Raw genomic sequence first — 27,481 nt, 5'->3', positions numbered from 1 at the left:
ATGATTTCTAGATGTAATTGCACTAATTAAATTTACTCATTGATGTAGTTATAGAATTACCTTAGATCTAACTCCCTAGTTTATCCAATGGCTAACTTTGATTATGACTAGTAGATGCTCTGATGATTATCCATAATTATGATACTTGATGATTATGCTATTGTTGACGGTCCTTAAGTACTAAAATTAATAATCAAATAAACATGAAAAAGGATCAATATAAAACAAACATCTAGAATTAGGGTTTTATCTGACAGAATTCCACGAGTTTTGGTGTTTATCTATTTCTGCAGGGGTTTATCAGAAAATAGAGAGAGAAGGCCCACATGTCATGTTTACAACGAGATAATTACGTACCGCACAATTTTCCTCAATCTAGAAGGATCCAGAAGCCAAGGGAACGAACGGGACGCGATTCGGGCTCGGGAGCTGGGCGGCCGCCCACCCCCCTTGGGCGCCCGCCCTGGCCAGGAAGCCAACCAGGACTCTGCTTCGGGACAACTCTCCACCGACCTAAAGGATCAATCTAAACCATACAATCTATGTCGGTTTGATCCAATGGCTCACGTTTACTTGAGGGGACTATAAAACGAGACCCCCTGGCCCCTGGAGGAGAGAGGAGAAATCATTATTCAGAGGTAGCCATCAAAGTTAGGGTTTAGAGCTTCTCTCCCACAGAGAATTAGAATTAGCTACTCCCTAATCCTTCAAGTTTAGAGGTTTGATTAGATAGCAATTAGAGAAGTAGAGCACCTACGCTCTGGATTCGGATCTTCGGTAATAAAGATTGGTATTATTCATATCTTTCTCTAATTCTATTGTTCTAATTGCATTATGTCTCTAATTATTATGTTCTTAGTTTGCTCTAGTTCTATATTTGATATAGTTCTAATTGATAATGAGTTTATGTATAAGTTTGCAAAGCGCTTAGCTCTTGACGCGAGGGAGTTAGGTGATAGATCACATGTGAGCGTGGTGCTTAGATGTTATTTATCGGCAAATGTATCCTATTGGCCGGGTCGTGTGGTAGTTCGCGATAGTGACAGCTTCGTTGATTCTTATATAGTCCACCCTCCGTTGATAGGACAGGCAGAACCGGTATTGTGGAGTAAGTCATGCGATGCTCTGATTTACTTTATCAATGTTCCTTATACATGAATGAAGAGTCTTTTATGCTATGTATGATCTTGTAGATAACTAGAGTAGATTATGACTTAGTAGTTAGTAGATAACTTAGAATCCATTCTCTAGCTAATCCGACATCACCTACATATATGAGGAGTAGTCTATTTTCTAATCGCTGTGCTATCTACCCATGAACTTATACTTTATTATCATTATCTTTATGGTTTACCCCCTGCTACAGTAAGTGACTGTGTGACGAGTTTCTCATTAGTAATCATGTTCTTGCAAGTTTATCTCTAGTCTATGCCTTGATAGATTTTGTCCCTTGATTTAATTCCATCTTCTTTAGATCCCTTGAGCAAAATTATAAATAACGATACCTGGAATACTTATCCTAGTGAAATGCTACAATGAGGTGTTTTATCTATGCGCTTGCGCATAGAATAGATTATTTTCCAGAGAGCCTTTACATTTATAAATACCTTTGTACACTCTGGCGCCATGCTAGGGATGACAACCTAGTATCTAAGTGGTGTTAGCTAGTGTCAACAAGCATTTCTGGCGCTGTTGCCGGGGAATTATAGGAATTTATAGGATCTTATAGGAATTATACGAGTCTCAGGAATAAGTCATAAAAGGGAACAAAAGGATAATATTAAGGAAAGCTAGAAAATCAATCAAGGTTATTCATATAAAATATTAGACTAGACTATAGAGAAATAATTGCATAAAACAGCTACTAAGTGAGAAATCATAACAAGGCACCGCTGCTTTGGCAGGTTCACCCTGTTGTTTTTCTATGTTTATATTTTTATACAGGGTATAACAGGATTGACTTTGGGTACATTCAACTCTCCATCATCAGAACCAAAGCAATCAAGAGAAGAAGAAGCTAGCTACCAATTGCTGAAGCTATGGCACAAAAGACCTTGCAAGAATTCTCTGCTCCAAGCCTTGAGAACATTCCAACTGGTCCAAGATTTGCAGTAGAAGAAGGAATACCTGAGTTTGAGCTCAAGTCAAGCCTCATCAATTTGGTGCAAGCTACACAATTCAGTGGAAAGGCACATGAAGATGCCAGTGCACACTTGCAGAATTTCTTAGAGATTGGAAGCACAATCCACATCAACGAAGTTGACAAAGACGTCATACTACTTCGCCTTTTTCCATTCTCACTAGAAGGGAAAGCGAGGAAGTGGTTCTACACTCATCAAGATAACATCAACAACTGGACGAACTTGTCAGATGCCTTTCTATCAAAGTTTTTCCCTATAGGCAAAACAACTGCCTTAAGAGGAAATATTGTCAGTTTCCAACAGCAGAAGACAGAAGCCATTTCCGAAGCATGGGAGCGTTTTCAAGGATACATATCAGATTGTCCTCACCATGGAATGGCCACATGGTTACTTATGCAGACCTTCTACCATGGATTAACCCAGAAGGCTCGTGAGTGCCTAGATGCATCTGCTAAAGGATCATTCTTGGAGCTTACAACTGGAAAAGCAGAGATACTTTTGGATAAGATAGTAGAAAACCAAAGCTGGTTCCAAGATAAAGCTCAACAATGTCATCAAACTGAAGAAATACCAGAAGAAGTAAATGCGTTATCGAGTAAGATGGAAAATTTGCTCCATTGGATTGACCAGAGGGCCAAGTTCAAAGAAGATCAAAGGGCCATTGAGACAGCATACAAATATCAACCAACTTCGAGTAAACCCAATAGCAAAGGTATGAATTCAGGTAATACTTTCAAGCAACTTTCATTAAAAGAGATAATTGCTCAACAAACCAAAATTAATGATGAAGTTAAACAAAGGCTAGATACAAATGAATCATCTCTAAAAGATATACACAATAAAATGGATTTTCTACTAACTGCCTTTGATTAGCAAAACACTCTTAATAAAAGGGTAGAGCTTAAATTAATAAAGTTAGCTGCTGCACTACCTGTTGCTACTAACATTGAGCAGGTAAAGAATATAACTACTAGAGGAGGTAAAGCTACTAGAGATCCACCATACCCAAAAGAGAAACAAAGAACATCAGCACCAGTGCAACCAGCAGTGATAGAAGAAGAAAGCCCAGTTGAAGCAGAAGATCTGCCACAACCACCAAGAACTAGAGAAATGAGGAAAGATTTTTACGACACCAACTATTTGCCATTTCCCAAAAGAAACAGAGGACTGCAGTCGGATGATTGCTCGATCGGAAACCAACACTTCAACAATGCACTTTGTGATCTCGGAGCAAGTGTCAGTGTGATGCCAGCATCAGTCTACAAAAAGCTTGAGCATGCAACCTTAGAACCAACATCAATGTGCCTACAACTAGCGGATCAATCGGTTCGACACCCGTTGGGCATCGCCGAGAACATTCCAGTCAAGATCAGAGATTTCCTTGTGCCAGTAGACTTCGTAGTACTGGACATGAGTCCTGACTCGAAAGTATCCATCATCCTTGGAAGGCCATTTCTGAGCACTGCCAATGCCCACATTGATGTCGGGAAGGGAAAAATCAAGTTCAACATAAACGGTCAAGAAGAACACTTCACATTCAAACCCAGATTAGAGAGAGACTCTACAGTGAAGGAAGTTCACGAAGAACCACTGGAGACACCATCTCCGGAGGAAGGAAACTCAAAAGATTAAAAGAATTGGAGGTCCAGCTTGGGGGACCTAAAAATCCCAAACCCTCACCGGGAGGTAAATCGGTATTTATCCGCATTATTATTTTTTTAATTTCTTGCATAATTAAATCTTGCATTAGTCACATTTATTCATAGCATTATTATAATAATCAAAAAAGCCCCAGATAAATAATATTCGTGGTGTGTAACAACCCATATTTATTAATTATTGTGGGGGCACAAAAATATTTTCCAATATCATTTTCAATAAGTTTCGATTCTCATAGATTTTCCTACATTATATTTAATCATATAAATCTTCTAGAAGCATGACCCACACTCTTTGGGTCCCACATGTCATACACTTCATCTCACATACATCCCATCATATAATTTCATCCACCAATATGTTTCCACTCACCTGACATCTTTCCACCGTCCAACCACTACCAACACAACATTATTCTGCGTGAGATCAAAGCAAGGAAGCAAGTGGAGGAGGCACACCCAGGATGGGCATCACAAGTGGGCGCCCGCCCACCTACCAAGGGCGCCCGCCCTGTCCCCTGCTCAGCTTATAAAAGGCCACCTCCAGCTCCCCTTCTCTTCACACACACACTTCAGAAAACAACACAAATCTCAGTTTCCCGAGAAGGAGCTTTTGTAGTGAAGAGAAGAGAGTAGAGAGAAAGAGGAGAGTGGAAGGGAAGGTTGGAGTTCTTTTGAGAAAGTGATTGTCACCTAGCAAATAGTGATCCCGCTGTCCAAGCGGAAGTAAAAGTTGTTTAGGGGAAGGGTCTACCAAAATAAAAACTTGACTTGAAAGATTAACCCCTGGACTACTAACACTCCGGACAGCTGACCACTAACATTTTATCGCACATTTTCCACCAGTTGTGTTTTTGCCAACTTTTGTTTGCAGGATGTTTAAGAAGGTGAAGAATGCAGGGAAGGCTCTTAAGAACATTGGTACAAGGAGTTCAACCCGACACTCCTCACAGCCATCAGAGATGAGCGTCGACCCGACACCCACACAAGCTCCATCATCTTCATCAGGTCAGCAAGTCAAGGTCCTTCTCAAGATAGCAGACCTTGGACTGAAGACCCGAAGAGAGAAGGAAGTCTATCAGCAATTGAAGAACAAGGATTTCATTCACACTCCTACTATCGATCCAATCTGTTGACACCGTTTTTGGGCACGTGTCTAGGATGGCAGGATAAGGTGGCAGTACGATGTTTACAAAGTGGGTTGCCGATGAGGATGGTTGCCGATGAGGGAGAAGTTGAACGTGACTAAGTCCACAGGCAGTAATATGGTACCGATGGCTAGATAAGAAAGTCTGCCGATGACTATGGCAAAGGGTCTGCCGATGATGCAAAGAGGGAGTCCGGAAGCTGCCGGTCGTTATGTGGAGGAGTTTCGGTTTGTCACGAGGGATAGTTTTGTTATTTCCTTAATTATTTGCATCGTTTTGTATACGGATTCCGTGTAATTTGGAATTCGAATTCTAATCGTGTCTGGTTGTAGCTCTTTGAGCAGGGTATAAATATAGATCCTAGGGCCTTGTAATAAAAAATCAATCAATGAATCAAACACACGTTTTTACTCATATTCCAGCATTTACTTTTCGACGACTTCGTCATACTTTTTCCTTTTGTTACGAGTTCTTAGGAATTCGTCGACTTAAGCTCGGCGTGTTCTCAAGTTCCGCGTGAGTACCTCTTAGCCGTGACATCCGGGCGCATCGCTGTTGTCAGGACTAAAGTATTCGAGTTATCACCTTTGCCGATAGCAAGGTCAAATCGGCTGGCACGCCTTAACGTTTGAATCGGGTATTAGCCCTTTGTGTTTGCAGATCAGTTTTGCATCAACACATCTTTTGGCACGCCCAGTGGGACAGGATTCAAGATCAAGATCAACATGTCGATCTCTGACCTCGATCAAGAGAACGTCATCCCCGTGACGGAGGCCAACCTCAAGGATGAGCAGAAGCAAGCTATTGCCCAAGCCATGGAAGAGTTCAAGCAGCAATGCCTGAGGTCTTTCAGCATAAACAGGAGCAGCGAAGTGGTCCAGAAAGATGCACTGCCGGCACCACGGCAGGTTACCTTTGACGCCAATCCTGGCAAGCTTCAAGATATGGTTGACAATGCCATCAATCGAGCGTTGATTAACCAAGCTGGTGTACTGTCTAATACGGTTTTCAATGCCGTGGCAAGAACTTTCAAGGAAGGACAAATCCCACCAGATTATGTGGGCCCCTCCCATCATCAGACAACGGCACCAGAGGTCACGGCTCCATCGGCTGCCTTGACGACTGCAAGTGCACAATCTGCCGTCCCTCCAAGTACATCGGGGACTACTGGTGCACTATCTATGCCGATGACAACCAACCCACAAATTTCAGTTGGGCAGCATAAACTGACAACAGATATGTTGGCATCGGCAATGTCAGGGTTGACTCTTCCTCCCAACTGGTGGGGTTACGGTATGCCTCCAGAGTTGACACCGGGAACATCACAAATAACTGACATGAGGGGCAAAACTCCTATGACATCGGCACCTCCCAATGCGCCGGTGAACCAGAGTCCTCGGTATACCACAACTACTACTGCAAGGCCTCACACTGGAAATCCTCAAGATTCAATGTTCCAGATGCCCAACGCATCGGCAGAGTCAATGCTGATGCAACAGAGGTCTTTGGCCCAGTCGGGGTATGTCAATTCAACGACGGTACCCAATTACCAATCATCGGCAGCACCTATGCCGATGAACGCTAATAATGGATGGCTTGGACAGCAAGCCTTTCCACAATCGCCCCAGCAAAGTTACCAGACTACAGGGTTCCAGCAAGGGCAGGTCTATCCCGGGTTCCAAGGTCAGGAGATTCCCAACCAGCCAATGAATTTTGGACAACAGCTCGGAGGACAGCCAATCGGTGGACAACAGTTTGGTGGTCCGCAGATTGGAGGACAGGTGATCAATACAATGTTCCGTGCAGATCACGTCCCGAACAGACACGTGGAGGTTCGCCACCAAGTGCCAGATCCGCAGCCGCCTCATCGGCAAGATGCCGATGCATATTGGGCCGATAAGATTGCTGAAGTAATGAGGGAACAATTTGGGATAAAACCCAAAGTCAACACTTATTCTTATCGGACACCGTATCCTCCCGCGTATGATTTGATCCCGCTTCCACATCGGTACAAGGTATCGGATTTTACAAAGTTTTCCGGGCAGGACGACACGTAAACCATGGAGCATGTCAACAGGTTCATCATTCAATGTGGAGAGGCTGGTAACAGGGACGAATTGAGGGTTCGTCTATTTTCATCATCATTGTCTGGATCGGCCTTTACTTGGTTCATATCATTACCTCCCAACTCAGTAATTACTTGGGCCGATCTAGAGAAGCAATTCCACAAATACTTCTTCTCGGGGGTTCATGAGAAGAAGATCACCAACTTGGTCAAGTTGAGGCAACGTAATGATGAGTCGGTTGAGGGTTTTGTGCAGAGGATACGAGAGGTCAAGAATAAATGCTATAGCTTGGTTCTGGATGATCGGCAGCTAGCCAATTTGGCTTTCCAGGGTTTGTTGCCACATATCAGGGATAAGTATGCCTCTCAGGAGTTCGAAAGTTTAAGTCATTTGGTGCAGAGGATTTCTGATCAAGACATCAAGCCTTTCGAGCCTAAAAGAGCATGGAATAGGAAAGTGTCATTTGTCGATGAAGCAACAAGCTCAGATTCTGATGAAGAACTAGTAATCGGCTTGGCAGAGTGGGTAAAAAACAAGAAGCCGATGTCTTGTCCTTTTGGGCAGAAGGAACCAGAGAAGTTTGCTTTTGACACCGCTAAGGCTGATAGGATATTTGACTTTCTACTTCAGGAAGGTCAGATCAAACTGTCGCCTAACCATGTGATCCCATCGGCAGAAGAGTTGAAGAGGATGAGATATTGCAAGTGGCATAATGCAACTTCCCATGACACCAACGAGTGCAAAGTATTCAGACAGCAGCTGCAATCGGCTATAGAGTCAGGGAGAATCAAGTTTGACAGTTCCAAAGCCCAGAAGCCGATGAAGATAGACCAACATCCTTTCCCGACAAACATGTTGGATGCTAAGGGGAAGGCTAAGGTCTTAACATCGTAGACAGCTGAGAAGAGTGCATCGGTAGATCCTCAGCATCAAGTTACTACTGCCGATGCAAGAAGTAAGGGCTTGGTCCAGGAAGGAACTAGCTCAGGAAGGCCTCCTCGATCTGGTATCGTCATAACTCATAGAAGGCCTCGAGAAAAATGGCAACAACGGGAAGATCGGTATCGGCGCCAGCAGGAAGATTATCGACGGGAAGAAGAAAGACGCCGACAGGAGTGGAATCGGCACAGGGATCATTGGAATTGTCCATTCTTCATCCATTGTTGGGAGGAAAATATCAAGCTTCCTACTGTCAGAGACTGCCCTGAGTGCAACGGTTATGATCGGTACGATGGGATCGATCGGCATTATCATGATGATGAACGGCGATTTAATGGGCCGATCAGAGGAAGGGTGTCAGTTCATGACTGGCTGGGGGGCAGATTTAGTGGGCACGACAGACTTAGTGACCGTGTCCAGTATTTTCCCAGGAACCAAGAAGAGCTCGAGGAAATGGCTGATGCGCGGGTTCCCGATGAATTCATATTTTGCAGGGATGCTAACACGCATCGTATGGAGTCAAGGGAGAACCGACGCCCGACGGCAAGGCAAAGGCCACTTCCTCCATGGTGCCCTGGAGGATTAACCAAGACACAGAAAAGGAGATTGCAACGTGAAAGGCAAGAAGAGCTAAACAAGGGAGAGAACTCTGGAAGTCGGCAGCCGTCAGACACTAAGAGGGAAGGTCCATCGGCAGGCGTCAACATGGTCTTCATGTTGCCGATGGAGTTTCTTGCACCAGCCAGTGATGATGAGTTGGAATTTTCTGATCAGATAGCTCAGTTGGCTCTGGATCCGATGACGGCTATCTTTGAGAAACCTGCCGATGACGAGAGGCAGCATCTTAAAGCTCTGTTCCTCAAAGGAAGGGTTGATGGGCAGCCAATGACCAAGATCCTAGTTGATGGTGGAGCTGCTATTAATATTATGCCGTATGCAGTATATCGGAAGCTTGGGAAAGGGGATCAAGATTTGACCAAGACCGATATGATGCTCAAAGACTTTGAAGGAAACGTGTCTCCAGTCAAGGGGGCGATATGTGCAGAGTTGACCATCGGCAGCAAAACCTTGCCGACAACTTTTTTCGTGATCAGCGGAAAAGGTGCTTACAACTTATTATTGGGAAGAGATTGGATTCATGCCAATTGTTGTATCCCATCTACAATGCATCAATGCTTGGTTCAGTGGGTAGGTGACAAGATTGAGATTGTCCCAGGAGATTCTTCTTATGTTATCGCATCGGCAGAAGCGGATACTTACGAAAGGACCAGGTGCATTTCAGGAGAAGTTTGGGAGAAAGATTTTCTCAAAGTTGCCGATTATGAGATTCCACCGATCCAAGCAGTCGGTTCTGACGACGGTTTTTAATGGATAGATTCGCCGATGATGGAAAATTAGGCCAGGGATTCACATCGGCCGATGATTTGGTAGAAGTAGATATAGGTAGTGGTGATAAGCCTAGGCCTACTTTTATTAGTGCTAAATTAGATCATGAGAGTAAGCAACAATTGACTAGTTTGTTAAAGGAATATAAAGATTGCTTTGCTTGGGATTATACCGAGATGCCTGGTTTAGACCGATCAATTGTTGAACATCGGTTACCCATCAAGTTTGGATTTCGGCCACATCAGCAACCAGCCCGCCGATGTAATCCTAACATTCTACCTGGTATTAAGGCCAAAATCACCAAACTTATTGAAGCTAAGTTTATTCGGCAGTGTCGGTATGCCGAGTGGATTTCCAATGTTGTTCCGGTTTACAAGAAGAACGGGAAGCTTCGGGTGTGCATTGATTTCAGGAATCTCAATAAAGCTACGCCGATGGATGGATACCCAATGCCTGTCGCCGATCTACTGGTTGATGCTGCGGCTGGTCATCAGGTCATCAGCTTCATGGATGGTAATGCAGGTTACAATCAAATATTCATGGCGGAGGAGGATATTCCAAAAACCGCATTCAGGTGTCCTGGTCATGTTGGGCTATTTGAATGGATAGTCATGACTTTTGGGTTGAAGAATGCTGGTGCTACCTATCAAAGGGCTATGAATTTTATATTTCATGAGTTCATCGGCAAGCTCGTGGAGATTTATATTGATGATGTGGTGGTTAACTCTGGAGATTTCTCAAAGCATCTTGCCGATTTACAAAAAGTGTTAGAGTGCACAAGGAAGCATGGATTGAAGATGAATCCCAACAAGTGTGCATTTGGTGTATCGGCAGGGCAGTTTCTTGGTTTCATGGTACATCAGAGGGGTATTGAAATTAGTCGAAGATCTATTGATGCCATCAATAAAATAGTGGCCCCTACCAACAAAACCGAGCTCCAATCCTTGATCGGCAAGGTAAATTTTATCAGGAGATTTATATCGAATTTGTCTGGTAGGATTCGTGCTTTCAGTCCTCTTCTTAAATTGAAAGCCGATCAAGAGTTTATTTGGGGAGAAGAACAGCAGTTGGCTCTGGATGAAATCAAGAAGTATCTAGTAAATCCTCCAGTTCTAGTTCCACCTCAACAAGGGAAGCCCTTCAAATTGTATTTATCTACCGATGGATCGGTTATCGGTTCAGCTTTAGTTCAAGAATTTGAAGGGAAAGAAAGGGTAATTTATTATTTGAGTAGGAGGTTGATTGATGCTGAAACCAGGTATTCGGCCATTGAGAAACTATGCTTATGCTTATATTTTTCATGTATCAAGCTGAGACATTACCTGTTATCGGCCGAATGCACTGTTGTTTGCAAAGATGACGTGGTCCGATACATGCTGTCTATGCCGATTATGAGTGGTAGGATCGGTAAATGGATTTTAGCGCTGTCGGAGTTCGATTTGCGTTACGAATCGGCTAAGGCAGTCAAAGGGCAGATTATGGCCGATTTTGTGACTCAGCATTGCGGTCTAGTGGAAACCTTGGAAATTGTACCCTGGACGCTCTTCTTTGATGGATCTACCTGTGACCGGGGGGCAGGAATCGGCATTGTATTAGTTTCCCCTAAGGGGAGGAAGTATGAGTTTTCCTTGCCGATTGTTGCCACATCAACAAATAATCAGGCTGAGTATCAGGCTCTGATCAAGGGATTGGAGTTGTTAAGAGAAGTTCGTGCTGATGCTGTTGAAATATTCGGGGATTCTATGTTGGTTATAAATCAACTGGCCGGAAGCTATGAATGCCGAAGTGAAGTTCTCATAACTTATTTCGAGAGAAGTATGCAACTGTTAAAGGAATTCAAGGATTTCCGATTGGAGCATGTTCCCCGATTGCATAATGAAGACGCTAATCGGTTAGCTCAGCATGCCTCGGGATATCAGCCAATGATTAATGCGACATCGGCAGTCGGTGCCGGTGATTGGAGGAAAGAAATTATTGATTATCTAAAAGATCCATCCAAAAAAGTTGAAAGACGGGTTCGATTTCAAGCAACCAAGTATGTGCTCCTTGAAAATGAATTGTATTATCGAACTATCGACGGAATTCTTCTCCGATGCTTGGGTGATGATGAAGCTAGAAGTTTGATGGGGGAAATCCATGAAGGAGTGTGTGGAGCGCATCAGTCAGCTTTTAAGATGAAGTGGATGATTCGAAGGAATGGATATTTTTGGCCAACCATACTTGAAGATTGTTTTAAATATTTCAAGGGATGTCAAGGTTGTCAAAAGTTTGGTAATATCCAGAGAGCACCCGCATCGGCTATGAATCCTATAATAAAGCCTTGGCCGTTCCGGGGATGGGCCATCAATCTGATCGGCCAGATTTATCCACCATCTAGCAAAGGGCATAAGTTCATTCTAGTTGCCACTGACTATTTCACTAAGTGGGTTGAAGCTATTCCTTTGAAGAAAGTCACATCGGCCAATATGATTGATTTTGTGAAGGAGCATATTATTTACCGATTTGGGATTCCCCAAACGATTACTACCGATCAGGGCACCATGTTCACATCGGGGGAGTTCGATGAATTCGCAATCGGTATGGGAATTAAAGTGTTGAATTCCTCTTCTTGTTATGCTCAAGCCAATGGGCAGGCCGAAGCGTCTAACAAAGGAATTATCAAGCTTATTAAACGAAAGATTGAAGAAAATCCTAAGCGGTGGCATACATTATTAAATGAAGCATTGTGGTCTTATCGGATGGCTTGTCATGGATCGACCAAAGTATCACCCTATCAATTGGTGTATGGACATGATGTAGTGTTGCCTTGGGAAATTAAGGCTGGATCTAGGCGATTATCTTTTCAAGATCAATTAACTTCCGATGGTTATGCCACTTTGATGACCGATGAATTGGACGATCTAGCAGGGCATCGGTTAAAAGCTTTAATGAGTATAGAAGAAAATAAGAAGAGAGTTGCTAGATGGTATGATAAGAAAGTGAAGGCTAAAGAGTTTGCCGATGGGGATTTGGTATGGTAATTAATTTTACCAATTGGGACCAAAAGTTCAAAGTTTGGAAAGTGGTCTCCTAATTGGGAGGGTCCTTATCGGATAAGTCGATCGGCTCCTGGTAATGCCTACATTCTAGAAACCCTCGAAGGAATTGAATTTCCCAGAGCATTAAACGACAAATATTTAAAGAAGTACTACCCCAGTATATGGGTCGATGCATAGAAGTTTAGGTGTCGATAACACTCCTATCGGCTGGATCCAAATGCTTGGGGACAACACTTGGTGTTTCAAAAGTTTAGGTGCCGATAACAGTCCTATCGGCTAGACTAAAAGCTGAGGAAGCAGGAAAGCGCAGATACAATGCCGATGGAAACTCTATGTGTTAAGCAGCGTCTGGATTGCCGATATAGCGCGTAGCCGAATTTGGTTGGCTGCTTCTATCTCCTTGATGTCATCATCGGCAAAACCTTCTATCGGCTTCAGCTTCTTCAGTTGAAGTGCCTTGCGACCATGAGCATTTCGCTCGTGCTCAAGAAGCCTGATGGTCTCTGGCAATTGGCTCTCTTCCTGTTGGGCTTGGGACAGAGCGTTCTCTACTTCCTTGAGCTCCGTCAACAGGGATTCTTTTCTTGCCGATAGATCGGATATCTTCTGCTTCAGCGCGTCTCCAGAAGATCTCAGGATACCGATGTTCTTGTGCTTCTCATCGGTCAAAAGCTTCTCTTTCCTCATTTCATCGGAGAGTTGAGTCTGAGCGACTCTATCGGCAAGCCGCCGAGAAGCTCTTTGGTACTGCAGCTGGCGACTCTCCAGATGAGCGGCTTGGAACAGGATTTCTTCAACATCGGCTGGGATTTGGCCTCTGAGAGTTCTGAACAGGGTCTTGGTAGGGTCGGAATCATCAACCAATTGCGCTGTGTCCTGGTGAAGGAGAGCTGACAATTCTTCCAGCCTGACCCTGATCTCTGCCGATGTGATGCCGACCGTCTGAGAAGAGCTTGCTTCTTCACCTTCTTCTTCAGAGAGATCGATGGCGAAGGAGAACAGGCTATCGGGAGAATCTTGTTCCTGGGAGGGAAAGCAAAATTAGCTCATACTCAGAGAATCGGCAAATAGTGCTAACGGTAAGCGGTGACTTACTTGCTTCAAGGCGATCTCTTGTCTTTGACTGAGAAGTGCTGACGGAGCTGCAGGCTGATCGGCCAAAGATGCCGATGGAGCTACAGGTTGATCGGCTGAGATTGCCGATGGAACGATATCAACTGAAAGAAGACAAAAGGAGTTATGAGACTAAATAAGAATAAGTTCATCGGTAGCGATATTGTTAAAGTATGTTACCTAGAGGAGGGACAACGGTTGTCTGAATCGGGAGAACTGCCGATGGTATAACTGGACCCACCGGGCCAGTTGTTTGTTCACCCATGTCAGCTGATGCATCTTCTGTTTGAGATCCTTCCTGTTGGGGTTCTTCTATCTGTGGTGCTTCCTGCATAGGTGGGGGAGATGGTGCTTGCTGTGGCTGGGCTTCTGGAGAAGAAGGAGAAGACTCCACCGGAATTGGAGATACCGGAGGAGGAGGGGGATTTGCTACCTTCTGGCGCTTTGTTCCAGTCTTAGCACCCGTGGTGCCCTTTCTCTTGGGTTGGCTAGACTGGGGGGCATCGGTACTCTCACACCTGGCTTTCGCCGATGCGCCGGTTTGCTGCAATAATGAACAAGAGTTTATAAGCATAAATATAGCCGATATAAAGATAGTCAGCATAAAGGAAAAGATTTGACAAATTGCCTTGAAAGCCCGCGCAAGAGTGGGAGCAGCAACCGTTGGTGATGTCTGGGTTCTTCTGGTGGTGACTTTCCTGAGGCGTACACCCCGATGCACGATGGAAGCTAGAGTGGGAGCATTGTGGCCGATTGAGGAAATCGGGCCTGATGGAAACAAGTCGATCGGCCTGCCACTCCTGCTAACCAATGGAGGAATATTGTCAACCTGCAAAAGGAATACAAGGGTAAGCTGCCGATGGAGGTAATATTGAGAAAATGAAACGTTGGTTTGAGTTACTTACAGTGTCATCGGGAACTTCGTATTCGGAGTCAATCATGCCGCAGTATGAAAGTGCCGATCTGCAGAATAGATGCTCTTTCCATTCTGCCCACCATAACTTGTATGCCTGAGTGATAAAAGCAGCCGGAACCCATTCTGACAGATCTACATCTATATCGGCGTTTGGTGGTAGTTGGGCTGCTCGAGTCCACTCAAGAAGGTTGTTGATAGTTTCTCTGGGTTTTATCACATCGGCATAAGGAAGTGCAATCGGCAACTGGCCGAAAGCTAACTGGCGAGCTAATGCCGATGGATTGTAAAATTCGTAAGTTTGAGGGGAGGTTTTTGTGCTACCAAAGAAATTCACTGGAATGATTCTGGGAGTCACAATTGCCATCATCACCTCATTGTCCCTGTCGAGAGCTTCATCAAATGGATTGAAGGTCAGAGGGAGCATGCTATCTGGGTCATCATAAGCCAACCATGGTCGTTCGTCTCTGGTCAAACCCTCATACAGAGTCTAGAAGAATCGGCCGATCTGATCTGGATTACCCCCTCAAGCAGGCAGAACTATGACAGCTTCGCCAAAGTTCAAGGGGGCGCGTGTTGCCGATTCCTCTTCACCCAATACATGGTTTTCAGCTATATCTCTTGGGAAACGCTGTGTGAACAGGTTGAAGTTGAGACGCTTGTGCAGATGCAGATTGAGCCACATGTTGACAAACCACCAGGGGCCTCCCAAGTTGCCAGTGGATTGGCCGAGCAGAAGTTTCTGGGCTACTTGATGGAGAAGGTGGTAAACAGCGCCAAGCAAGTATCGCCGAGAGGGAATCGGCCACCGTTAGCCAGTCTTTCTGCTGCCGATAGGTAGACAGAAGTCGGTCCTGCCGATCGACCACAGAATACAAACTTGTCCAGCCACATGTTCAGAAAGGTGGTTTGTTCCCTTATGGTGACAGATCCTTTCCCACGGTACTTCTGAATGTACCCCGACCAACCGCCGATAGCGCGAGTCTCCACTTTGGCACTAGGGGCAGTATCAAAAAAGTGGGTGCTATCGGCAGAAGATATATCTAGACCAGTAAGCATGGCTACATCGGCAAGAGTAGGAGAAGCAGGGCCGTGGCCAAAGGCAAAAGCATTGAGGGTGTCTGACCAAAAGTAGGATGCAACTATCAGCAGTGACTCGTTCCTATGCATATCGGCAATGGACAATCTAATGCATTGGGCTAGATTCCTTTCACCCCACTGAACTTCATTAGAGTTGCTGACCCTCAAGAACCAGTCTTTACACCCTACAGTTGGGCTGGGCCAAGAGCGGAAGGTGTCCTTCCACAGATCTAAGGAAAAATTTTCGGCTCTGAAGGGGATCCTGTTGGTTTCTGCGTTGATAAGGTCAGTTGGATCTGGGTCCCCTAGAGGGCCGAGGCATTGAAGGTGTGGTTGATCGGTGGGGATGACAATTTTGTTGGACAATTCCTACTGATTTTGGGCGTAAAAAGAAATACAAAGAGGAAAGAAAAGGAAGATGTTCAGTAAAAGAATTGCGAGTGAACAGGGATATGAAGAAAAATACAGAAGACGGGGTGGAGATTTGACCTCAGGGACGACGAACCCGACGGCCATCTTGCTGCGAAGGAAGCGTGTGAAGGCGCCGGAGTTGGTGAAGAGGCGTACTTGTCGGAGACCTTAGAAGTTTTTGGTGGCGCCGCCGCTGGAAAAGTAAAGTTGGGTAGTAGAATGGTGTGATGGGGAAGGAGTACCCAAGAAGGAACTATTTATAGGACAAAATGGGCAAGGGCAAATCCGACTTATCTCTTTGCCGCATCCGAGAAATCCGAGGGTACTCAGGTGGATATGGTAACTGTTCGCACGGTAATCCAGGGATTGTGCAGGTGATTTGACGGGAAGCGGTCATTATCTGAAGATATTTTACTGTGCGAGATCTCCTGGTCGGTCCATCGGCAATATTCTATAACGGTCATATTGCCGATGGGCGGATAGAGGGGAAGTAACCGTTTGTGCGAATATCCTGGTCAGAACATCGGCAGATCTTTGTAACGGTATTGTTGCCGATGTACGACTGAGAAAAATGCCCGTTTAGGAAGTTGGGGATTTCGAGGAATCTGCGGAGGAATAGGATCAGAGTTGTTCAGATTGAGGTTGTCGGTTACCAGATTAGGAGCATTAATTGCGGGAAAAGGCATCATTACTGCAGAGAATTTCGGAGCATTAATAGTTTTATACTCCGAAACTGGGGGGCATGTGTTGACACCGTTTTTGGGCACGTGTCTAGGATGGCAGGATAAGGTGGCAGTACGATGTTTACAAAGTGGGTTGCCGATGAGGATGGTTGCCGATGAGGGAGAAGTTGAACGTGACTAAGTCCACAGGCAGTAATATGGTACCGATGGCTAGATAAGAAAGTCTGCCGATGACTATGGCAAAGGGTCTGCCGATGATGCAAAGAGGGAGTCCGGAAGCTGCCGGTCGTTATGTGGAGGAGTTTCGGTTTGTCACGAGGGATAGTTTTGTTATTTCCTTAATTATTTGCATCGTTTTGTATACGGATTCCGTGTAATTTGGAATTCGAATTCTAATCGTGTCTGGTTGTAGCTCTTTGAGCAGGGTATAAATATAGACCCTAGGGCCTTGTAATAAAAAATCAATCAATGAATCAAACACACGTTTTTACTCATATTCCAGCATTTACTTTTCGACGACTTCGTCATACTTTTTCCTTTTGTTACGAGTTCTTAGGAATTCGTCGACTTAAGCTCGGCGTGTTCTCAAGTTCCGCGTGAGTACCTCTTAGCCGTGACATCCGGGCGCATCGCTGTTGTCAGGACTAAAGTATTCGAGTTATCACCTTTGCCGATAGCAAGGTCAAATCGGCTGGCACGCCTTAACGTTTGAATCGGGTATTAGCCCTTTGTGTTTGCAGATCAGTTTTGCATCAACACAATCCTACTACAAGAAACAGGTATGGACACTGAATTTGACTTAATTTTTCAAATGATGGGTTGGACAAATTTTTGGAATATAACTGAGCTGGGTTCTCGTCTTCTCACCCTCGAATTTCTTTGCACCTTACAATACTATGAGGGGGGAATTGTTTTTCGGATGTTCAAACAGGAAATCATGTTATCTTGGAGAGAGCTGAGCGACCATCTTGGTTTCTCTTCAAGGTGCATCCTGAACATTGACTCCGATTTACCCAATTTTGAGAGACACCAGTTTTGGAGAGAAATATCTAGAGATAATTTTTATAGTCAAGCCCGAACCAGTGACATGGAACACCCCACTCTTAGGATGTTTCACAAATGGCTTGGGTACAATCTTTTTCTATCATGATGATATTAGGAAAGTAAGAGTAGGAGATTTACAACTTTTATATGCTGCTATTAGTAAAGTACCCACTTCACCTGTTACACTATTAGTTTCACATTGGCTTAGTATACCTAGTCTTCAGGGACCAGTAGGATGTACTTCACTTATCACTCGTCTAGCCACTAATCTTCACTTACTAGAAAACTCATCGTTGGACTTCATAGAAGAATTAAGAATTTATCATGGCTATGACACATTTAGACAAGCTCGGATGTTAAAGAAAGAGGGGAATATAATGTATATGCTGTATGATGATAAAGGCAAGATTCGGTTACCTAACCCGAACCTTGGCCTCTACTCTGTGCAAAACTTTTTGATTGAGATTGCAGCAACACCAGTGAACCAGAGAACTCCACAGCGAGTGGCATCTGAAAGGATAACCACTCACCGAGAACGCACCTGGTATGGAGCTGACCTTGGACCAGAAGAAGCAGCGCACCTGCATTATTGCGATTACAATCCACGAGTCCTTCGAGACCCATGGGCTCGTCATGCGCAACCACAAGAGCCAACAGAGGAGACATGGCCGGAGAGCCAAGATCACCAGTGGACAAACCCGCCTTTTCATATGGGCAGGTACTCCACTGATCCATATGGAGCTTCAGGATCCAGACCTCCACCCCAATTTGATGCAGGACGATACTCCGACGCCTCCTACGCCTTCACGAATGATTACTATCAAGAGGCCGGTGCTTTCTTCACTCGTACCGACAACACCCTCCTCGACATCCAGAACACGCAAGCAGAACATGGAAGACTCCTAGAAAAGCAACAAAAATGGAACCAGGACCATGCCGCTGCAGTAGAAGAGCTGAGACAAGATACAACAACAATGAACGACAACATCACAACCATGATGCGGTTCTGGAACATCGGGTAAGACCGACGTCAACATCGAGCTTGGGGGAGTTCCTCCCAAATTTATCGAGTAAGTTTTTATTTGCTCTTCTTATTTATTCTTTTTTATTCTAGTATTTAATTTACCTTAAAAGGAAAATTTAGAAAACCAAATAAATATTTTCTTGCTTTAATTTACTGCACTTTATAAACACGAAAACAAAATAAAAAGAGTGTGTAGATAAGTGTGTTTTATTTTTTCTGCTAAGTTTAATCTCTAGAAAAATAAAAAGACCAAAAATATACATGATGGAAATGATGAATAGTTGCTCTGTTTGCTTACTTACAAGCACCTAGCTTTTATATTAGAATTCTTCCAGGAATTACTAAAACTAAAACTACTATCTTTGGGAAGCATAAAACTAAAGTCCAGGTAAAAGAAAGGCATGATATAAAGTTGAGCTACTGTTTATCCTATTTCTACTACACTAAGTTCTGGAGATTTATTTTGAAAACTTACAAATCACATGATGAGTTCCTAGCATAACAAAATTACCTACCACAGCCATACTTGCTATAACATCTTTCACTATATTCACATTGAGTTTGATCGAGCTATGTAGACCCTTAGGAGCTTTTCATGTGGTTAAATTAAGATATTCACTTGCACACATCTACCACAGCATTCATCATCAATCATTAAAATTGCTAAAAATATATTATCACTCACTGTCCCAAATATTGTTATTCTCTCTCTCTAAAAAGATTCAATGCAGAAGAGGCATGGGTTATGCAAAAATATGCGAGGAAATAAAAAGGGGCAAGTGCCCGGAACCTCGAAAAAGAAAGAAAAAGAGTGAGACAAGAGGTAAAAATGGACAAGTGTCCGAAGTAGAATTAGGGGTACAAAGATGCGCACTTGAGCGGAAAAAATGGACAAGTGTCCGACAGTAGAATTAGGGGTATCCACTACCCACCTGAAAAAAAAAGAAGAAAAACAGATAGCCCATGTTCTCCCAAAGCAAAGATCAAAGAAGAAAAGAGATAGCAATATGAGGAGCAATGAGAAGTAAATTTTATTATCAGTTATGCATTTTCACCATCACTATCATTTACTCCATCACACATGCACATCTTGATTTAATTATATGCTGAGTTCCTTTGGATCCATGGCTCGATTAGACAACATATGTATGAGCTGTTTTCCACTCCTATGAGCTCCACTTAAATATTCCATTAGCTATAGGTAAGTGACATTATGGTAAGGATCCACAAATACCACATATAGAGAGACTTAAGAGATTATTGCTGGGAACTCTGAGTTTTATTTTGAAAACTTATGACAAAACTCTAGAACAAAAGTGAAGTATAGACAGGAGGGATAGTGCTTGACTTAACTATTTTGTCTTTCAATTACTTAAGATTTAAGTGCAGGTACTAAACTCCATAACACTTCACTCTAATCTGGAAGAATTTTTATGTAAAAGCATGTGTGCCTGTCAGGAAAGAAAACATCGAAGCAACTCCTGATCCGTCTGAGTTTAGCTGTTTGCTCAGGGACGAGCAAAGGGTAAGCTTGGTGGAGTTTGTTGACGGTCCTTAAGTACTAAAATTAATAATCAAATAAACATGAAAAAGGATCAATATAAAACAAACATCTAGAATTAGGGTTTTATCTGACAGAATTCCACGAGTTTTGGTGTTTATCTATTTCTGCAGGGGTTTATCAGAAAATAGAGAGAGAAGGCCGACATGTCATGTTTACAACGAGATAATTACGTACCGCGCAATTTTCCTCAATCTAGAAGGATCCAGAAGCCACGGGAACGAACGGGACGCGATTCGGGCTCGGGAGCTGGGCGGCCGCCCACCCCCCTTGGGCGCCCGCCCTGGCCAGGAAGCCAACCAGGACTCTGCTTCGGGACAACTCTCCACCGACCTAAAGGATCAATCTAAACCATACAATCTATGTCGGTTTGATCCAATGGCTCACGTTCACTTGAGGGGACTATAAAACCAGACCCCCTGGCCCCTGGAGGAGAGAGGAGAAATCATTATTCAGAGGTAGCCATCAAAGTTAGGGTTTAGAGCTTCTCTCCCACAGAGAATTAGAATTAGCTACTCCCTAATCCTTCAAGTTTAGAGGTTTGATTAGATAGCAATTAGAGAAGTAGAGCACTACGCTCTGGATTCGGATCTTCGGTAATAAAGATTGGTATTATTCATATCTTTCTCTAATTCTATTGTTCTAATTGCATTATGTCTCTAATTATTATGTTCTTAGTTTGCTCTAGTTCTATATTTGATATAGTTCTAATTGATAATGAGTTTATGTATAAGTTTGCAAAGCGCTTTGCTCTTGACGCGAGGGAGTTAGGTGATAGATCACATGTGAGCGTGGTGCTTAGATGTTATTTATCGACAAATGTATCCTATTGGCCGGGTCGTGTGGTAGTTCGCGATAGTGACAGCTTCGTTGATTCTTATATAGTCCACCCTCCGTTGATAGGACAGGCAGAACCGGTATTGTGGAGTAAGTCATGCGATGCTCTGATTTACTTTATCAATGTTCCTTATACATGAATGAAGAGTCTTTTATGCTATATATGATCTTGTAGATAACTAGAGTAGATTATGACTTAGTAGTTAGTAGATAACATAGAATCCATTCTCTAGCTAATCCGACATCACCTACATATATGAGGAGTAGTCTATTTTCTAATCGCTGTGCTATCTACCCATGAACTTATACTTTATTGTCATTATCTTTATGGTTTACCCCCTGCTAAAGTAAGTGACTGTGTGACGAGTTTCTCATTAGTAATCATGTTCTTGCAAGTTTATCTCTAGTCTATGCCTTGATAGATTTTGTCCCTTGATTTAATTCCATCTTCTTTAGATCCCTTGAGCAAAATTATAAATAACGATACCTGGAATACTTATCCTGGGGAAATGCTACAATGAGGTGTTTTATCTGTGCTCTTGCGGATAGAATAGATTATTTTCTAGAGAGCCTTTACATTTATAAATACCTTTGTACACTCTGGCGCCATGCTAGGGATGACAACCTAGTATCTAAGTGGTGTTAGCTAGTGTCAACAGCTATCACCCATATTTATCTTGTGACATCTGCCTATTATGAGTAGATTAGATGATCTTGGTAATATCACTTATTCATCCTATATAGTCTTTTATCAATATAATAGATTATAGTTTATTACATAGCTTTCCCAGTGGTATAAATATAAATCGACAACGTGGATGAACTTCCTAGGTAAAATGCAACAACGGTATAGTTATTTGTCCGCTTGCAGAACCCATTTAGTTTACAATCATGTTACATTCATATCTTTTATATCTGCCTAGTCACATTAGTACATGTAAATTTATAATAATTTCCTAGCAATAGAATTAGGGATGACAACCTACTTTATGTTTAGGAATGTTAGTAACTAAGAAGTGGCTAGTAGCTAAATGACAAGTTAATTATATACTGAGCATTTCTGGCATTGTTGCTAGGGGTAGGAGTTATTTCTGCTTCTTAGTAATGACGGTAGTAAATGTCAACACTGAGCTAAAAATCGTCTTCATCCAAGAAAGCCACCTATCACCAAATCCTTTCTTTTTCATAATTTGAAGCATAGCCCCATGCTCAATTCTATCCAAAGCCTTCTCAAAGTCCAGTTTCAGGATGATAATCTCTTTCTAGATGTGTGACACAGGTGCAAATATTCAAAAGATCACACCAGACAATCTTGGATGGAACGTGACCTAATGAAGCCATACTAATTGGTTTGGATGAGCTTGGTGATGAGAGGTTGGTGCCTGTTAGGAAGTAGTTTGGTCAGCACCTTGACAAATGAATTAAAGAGAGAAATGGGTCTAAAATCACAAATTCTAGTTGGCCCATCAATTTTTGGAATCAGAGTGATAAAAGATCCATTTATACTCTGAAGACAAATCTCCCCATGCCAGAAGGCATTGCACAAGCTATAAAAGTCATGCCTTATTATATGTCAACATTTTTAGGAACTCATTATTAAAGCCATTTGGGCCCAGGGATATGTCAGATGGAAGTTGCCTTATGATCTCATCAATTTCTTACTGGCCAAAGGGTTCCTCAAGGGGGCTGAGGTCCACATCCTGGGTGGAGAGAGAGTTCAGATCAAAAAGCATCTACTCATGGTTGGAGGAGCCTAATCTTTCCTTAAAATAATTCCAAACAAGGGCAGCCTTTTGACTGTGGTTAGAAACCAGGACTACATGATGGAAAGACAAGGAGGTGATTAAATTCCTTCTATGCTTAAGGGTGGCATGAGCATGGAAAAGCTTGGAGCATTCATCACCAAGTTGCACCCACTTTATATTGCCCATTTGTTTCCAATAGATCATCTGCTGGTGGAGGAGGTCAGAAAGTTTGTTATTAAGGATATCTCTGAAATTCCACTACTGCAACTCAAGGTCTCTCCATTCTTCAATAGTGTCCAAAAAAGAGATAATAAGCTTGATATTTGCAATGGTCTTCTTCAAGTTAGACAGTTGAGCCTCCCAGCACTTGAGACTGTTTCTGAGGGATTTGAATTTGGCAGTCAGGAGCTTGGCTGCATCAAGCTAGGGAAAGGGGCATTCCAAGAATTTGAAACAACCATTAGGAACTTAGGGTGGCACATCCAACAATTTTCAAATCTAAAAACCTTTCCATTTGGAATGATAGTCTTGACCTCAACTAAGCAGGGCCAATGATCAGAAGTCCCCAAGACTAAGGAGTGTGCAGTGGTAAATCGAAATCTGAGAGTCTAGGACTAAGAAGAGAAAAACTAGTCCAATCTTTCAAGGAGAGGAGGGTGTTGTTTATTGGTCCAAGTAACTTTCCTGCCATGAAGGGGGATCTCTACCAGACCCAAGGGACTAATAGCATTATTGAACATAAGCATTTATCCTAGGTTGCCCCCTTTTATTCCTATCCTCCCGTTTTTTGATATGGTTAAATCTCCCACAACCAGCTAATGAATGTCATCAGGCATATGAATGTTCTCTAGCCACTTGGTGAAGGCAACATTTCCTTTAGAAGAACAAGGCCCATAGACAGAGGTGAGAATCCAAGAATCACTATTGAAGAGAGAGGGGAACTCAACAGAAATAGCGAAATTATTCTAAAAAACCTCAACCCCTAAAAAGAAACAACCTTTCCAAGTGACAAGAATACCAATAGAAGTGCCTACAGAAGGCAAGAAGCAGAAAGCATCAAAGGATTTTGGGCAAAACTTCATAATATAGTTCAGATCAAAGTCACTTCTCTTGGTTTCTTGGATACTAATGATATCACAGTTGGATTCAATGATCTTGTTTATGTTAATCTCAATTTTTGGCAAGTCAGAAAACTACCCGTGGGCCTACTTCGTGGAAGGAGGGACAACCGGATAAGTGGATTGACTAAATAAGAGGCGTGATAAAAATAGTTAATCAGAAGGTGAAAGGTCCTTGTTTGGTTTTGGTAATTGATTGACAACTTAGGTGGACTAATTGTGTTTATATGAGATACACAGGAGATTAGTCCACAGGTGATTATGTGATTATGGAGGAGCTCATTGCATATGAGACATGACATGGAGTCATGTGACCAAGGTGGAGAAGATCAAGATGAGGCTTGGCTTGATGGACCAGTTGCAAGAGTGAAGGGCAAGTCGGAGGCTTTGAAGCGAGGGTCCGCGCGTGACGGTGAAGCTTGAGCAAGACTTGGCACCGATGGACCGAGGCAATGGTGAAGAGAAAGTGATGTCAAGATCGATGAACCAATACGGTCACGTGATGATATGAAGTGGATCATATCATTTGGTGATTGGTTGGTGCATGTGTTGCATCAACATTGGAGGAGATGGAATGGAAAGCGCAAGGCAAAGGTATAACCTAGGGCATTTCCATTTCACCGGTTGTTGACGGTCCTTAAGTACCAAATATAATCATCAAATAAATAAAGAAAAGGATCCAAATGCAACCAACACCCAGACTTAGTCCAGAAGCCACGGAAACAAACGGGAGGCCGAACGGGCCCGGGGGCAGGGCGCCCGCCCTCCCCCCTTGGGTGCCCGCCTAGGTGTTGTGGCCAATCACGTTCAATCTCGTGAATTATGCTCCACCAACCTAAAGGATCAAGGATAACCGTTCAATCAATGACGGTTTGATCCGACTATATAAGCAGACCCCCTGGCCCCTGGAGGAGAACAAGTTCATTATAGAGTTGAGAGGTGCCCTCGAAGGATAACCTTTCCTCTACATAGACTTAGGGCTTAGCATCCAATGTGAGAGTAGACTAGTTCTACTAGATTGAGAGAGATAGAGTGGAGGTGTGGATCGGAGGAAGCCCGGCCTATCGGTGTCTACTCTGAGGTTGTACCTGCGGGATCAAGTCTCCTAACCCGAGACTTGCTGCTAGGATGCTTCAGTATTTCGACTTCTAAATTCTAGTAAGTTCTTGTTTTATTGTTCTTTGGTTTATGAGTTTACTTTGATCTCTTCGCGTAGAGTTTAGAGTAATCATCTCTAGCATAAACGTGGTGTTTGGGCTAGGATACTCATAGATATCCCCTGACTAGCTGGACCGTGGTAGTAGTGAGGAACGTGGCATTTCCAAGTTACCTTTGTAGCCCATATCCCGTTAGTAGGATTGTAGGGTTTATAGGTGCGGGTCGAACATCCTCTGTAATGTCTAGATTCCGTGAGCCTCCCCAACAGAATAGTAGATCATCCTTACCAAGGTTAGAACGAGATTACGGTTGTAGTCGTCTCTATACATCACTCACATCGAGTCACATTCTTTGTAGCCTAAAGGGTAGTAGCAATAGATTTGGTTAGTTAGATGCACACTTTCTCCCAGTGGTAAAAATATAAATACGATACTTTGGATAACCTTCCAGGTGAAGTGCTCACCGATATCCGTGCACTTGCGGATCAATTCCTCATGGCGTTACCAAATATCAACAAGCATTTCTGGCGCCGTTGCCGAGGAGAAAGACGGTTTGCTGAGATAACTTTAAGTCTTGCTATTATCTTGTATTATACTTTTATTCTTTTATCTTTTTATTTTTTCCATCTTTATGGATAACTCAAATTCCACACCTATTATTGAATTTTTTGCACCTTCAGAGACCAGCCATAGACCATGGGGGTCAACATGTCCTTTCTTTGCCCCTAATTATGATCTGTGTCCGGAGTTGATTGCAATAGGTCAAAACCAACCCTTTTCTATAGCTGAGGTCCTATCTTTTAATCAACAAGATAATGAACTTTTAGCTACACCTAGGGAATCTGTTAATCTTTCTATAAATTCTGGTTTAGACCTAGCCCTACAAGACCATGTTTTTCCTCGATATTTTCACATTGGTCTTAATCATATAACCTTGGGTACAATTTTTCTTTCTTTATCTGTTACTAAAGCAAGGTATGTCTTCATTCGTGGACATCCTTCTTGCACTAGTCTTCATAAAAAATCCTAGAGATAGAGAAGGAATCATCTCCCAGACAAGGAAAGGAAGTTTCAATAGCTGATTTCCAAACATTTCAATCCCATGATTCGGCTATCCAACTAGTAGTGCTCCAAAATCATCTAAGGGAAGAAGAAATTCTACCATTGGAAATTCATTTTGGGATGAGCTTAAACTTCCTGCTTCATAAGAGACCCTTGAGTGCATATAGTTTGAACCTTCCTAAGAAGGGATCTCTTAGAAAGCATCTCAAATCCAATCCCTTTAATGGTCATCTAAGACTCAAGGATAGCATCTTAAGTGATGCAATAGAAGGAGAGCGAAGCCATCTAGAAGACAATCTCATCTTCTCCCCTTCTACGCCCACTTTTGATGACTCATTCGAACCTATCTTTAAACCCATCCCAGAGCCTAATAATTTCTACTATGCTCTTTCTCTTGAACCTCCCGATCATCCTATGAATCTCTTTAGACATCCAATGCATAAGAGTCACCAAGACCATAAGGAGGATCGAGAAGAGCAACATCAATGGCTAGAGGGCATTAAAAACCCATGTCCTTTCACCATTGAATGGATGGACAAGGAAGAAGCCTTAATGGATTCTGACTTTGGCTCAATTTCAAATGGTGAGTTCTTAACTCCCTTTGAAGATGAGATTCATCAAACTACAGAAGAGGGCATAGGCGAGACCAATCTAGGAGAAACTCCAAACATTCAGATTGGAGACGAAGATAACATTAATGAGCATGGAATTTATTTCATAGCCACTTCACTTACTCCATGCTCATATGCAACATCTTCCCAATCTATTGGTCTCTCCAACATCACCACATTTGAGAACTCCAGCCCCCTCTTCCTTTCTATTTATAAAAACTTTAAAAGGATGGTTGTCGATGCATATGTCTATAATAAATATTGCAGATCTCGTGGAGTTGATCTTGATATAGGTCAGCGTTGGAAGGGAAACCACTTCGCCGACATAAATTGATGGTTTCCCAAGGACAAGCTTAGTGTCCTAAAACAAGCACTGATCAGATTGTAACATGAGCTATTAAACATTACCTTGTGTATTGAACATATAAGGATAATTTTAAAAATATTCCTTTGAGTATTCTTGCCACTAACATTTCCAGAATTGGAGCAAGAAGATCGTATGAATGACAAGCACAAGGTATGTTGAAAGCCCAAGTTTGGTTTTGGTAATTAATGACACCAAGTTGCTAATGCCTCGTGTTTAAGTGATTTGAGTTAGGCATAGCAACACATGTGATGAAGGTACATGGTGGCATGGAAAGGTGGCCACATGATCACAAAGGGATGAAGCATGAAGTACAGATCATGGTGATAGACAAGGAGCAAAGTGATCAAGGCAAAGGTATAAACATAGGGTTTTACTTTTG

Source organism: Sorghum bicolor, chromosome 9, assembly GCF_000003195.3.
Source record: "Sorghum bicolor cultivar BTx623 chromosome 9, Sorghum_bicolor_NCBIv3, whole genome shotgun sequence".
NCBI lineage: Eukaryota > Viridiplantae > Streptophyta > Magnoliopsida > Poales > Poaceae > Sorghum > Sorghum bicolor.
The sequence above is the reverse complement of the archived record's forward strand: the minus strand, read 5'-3'. Positions refer to the sequence as shown.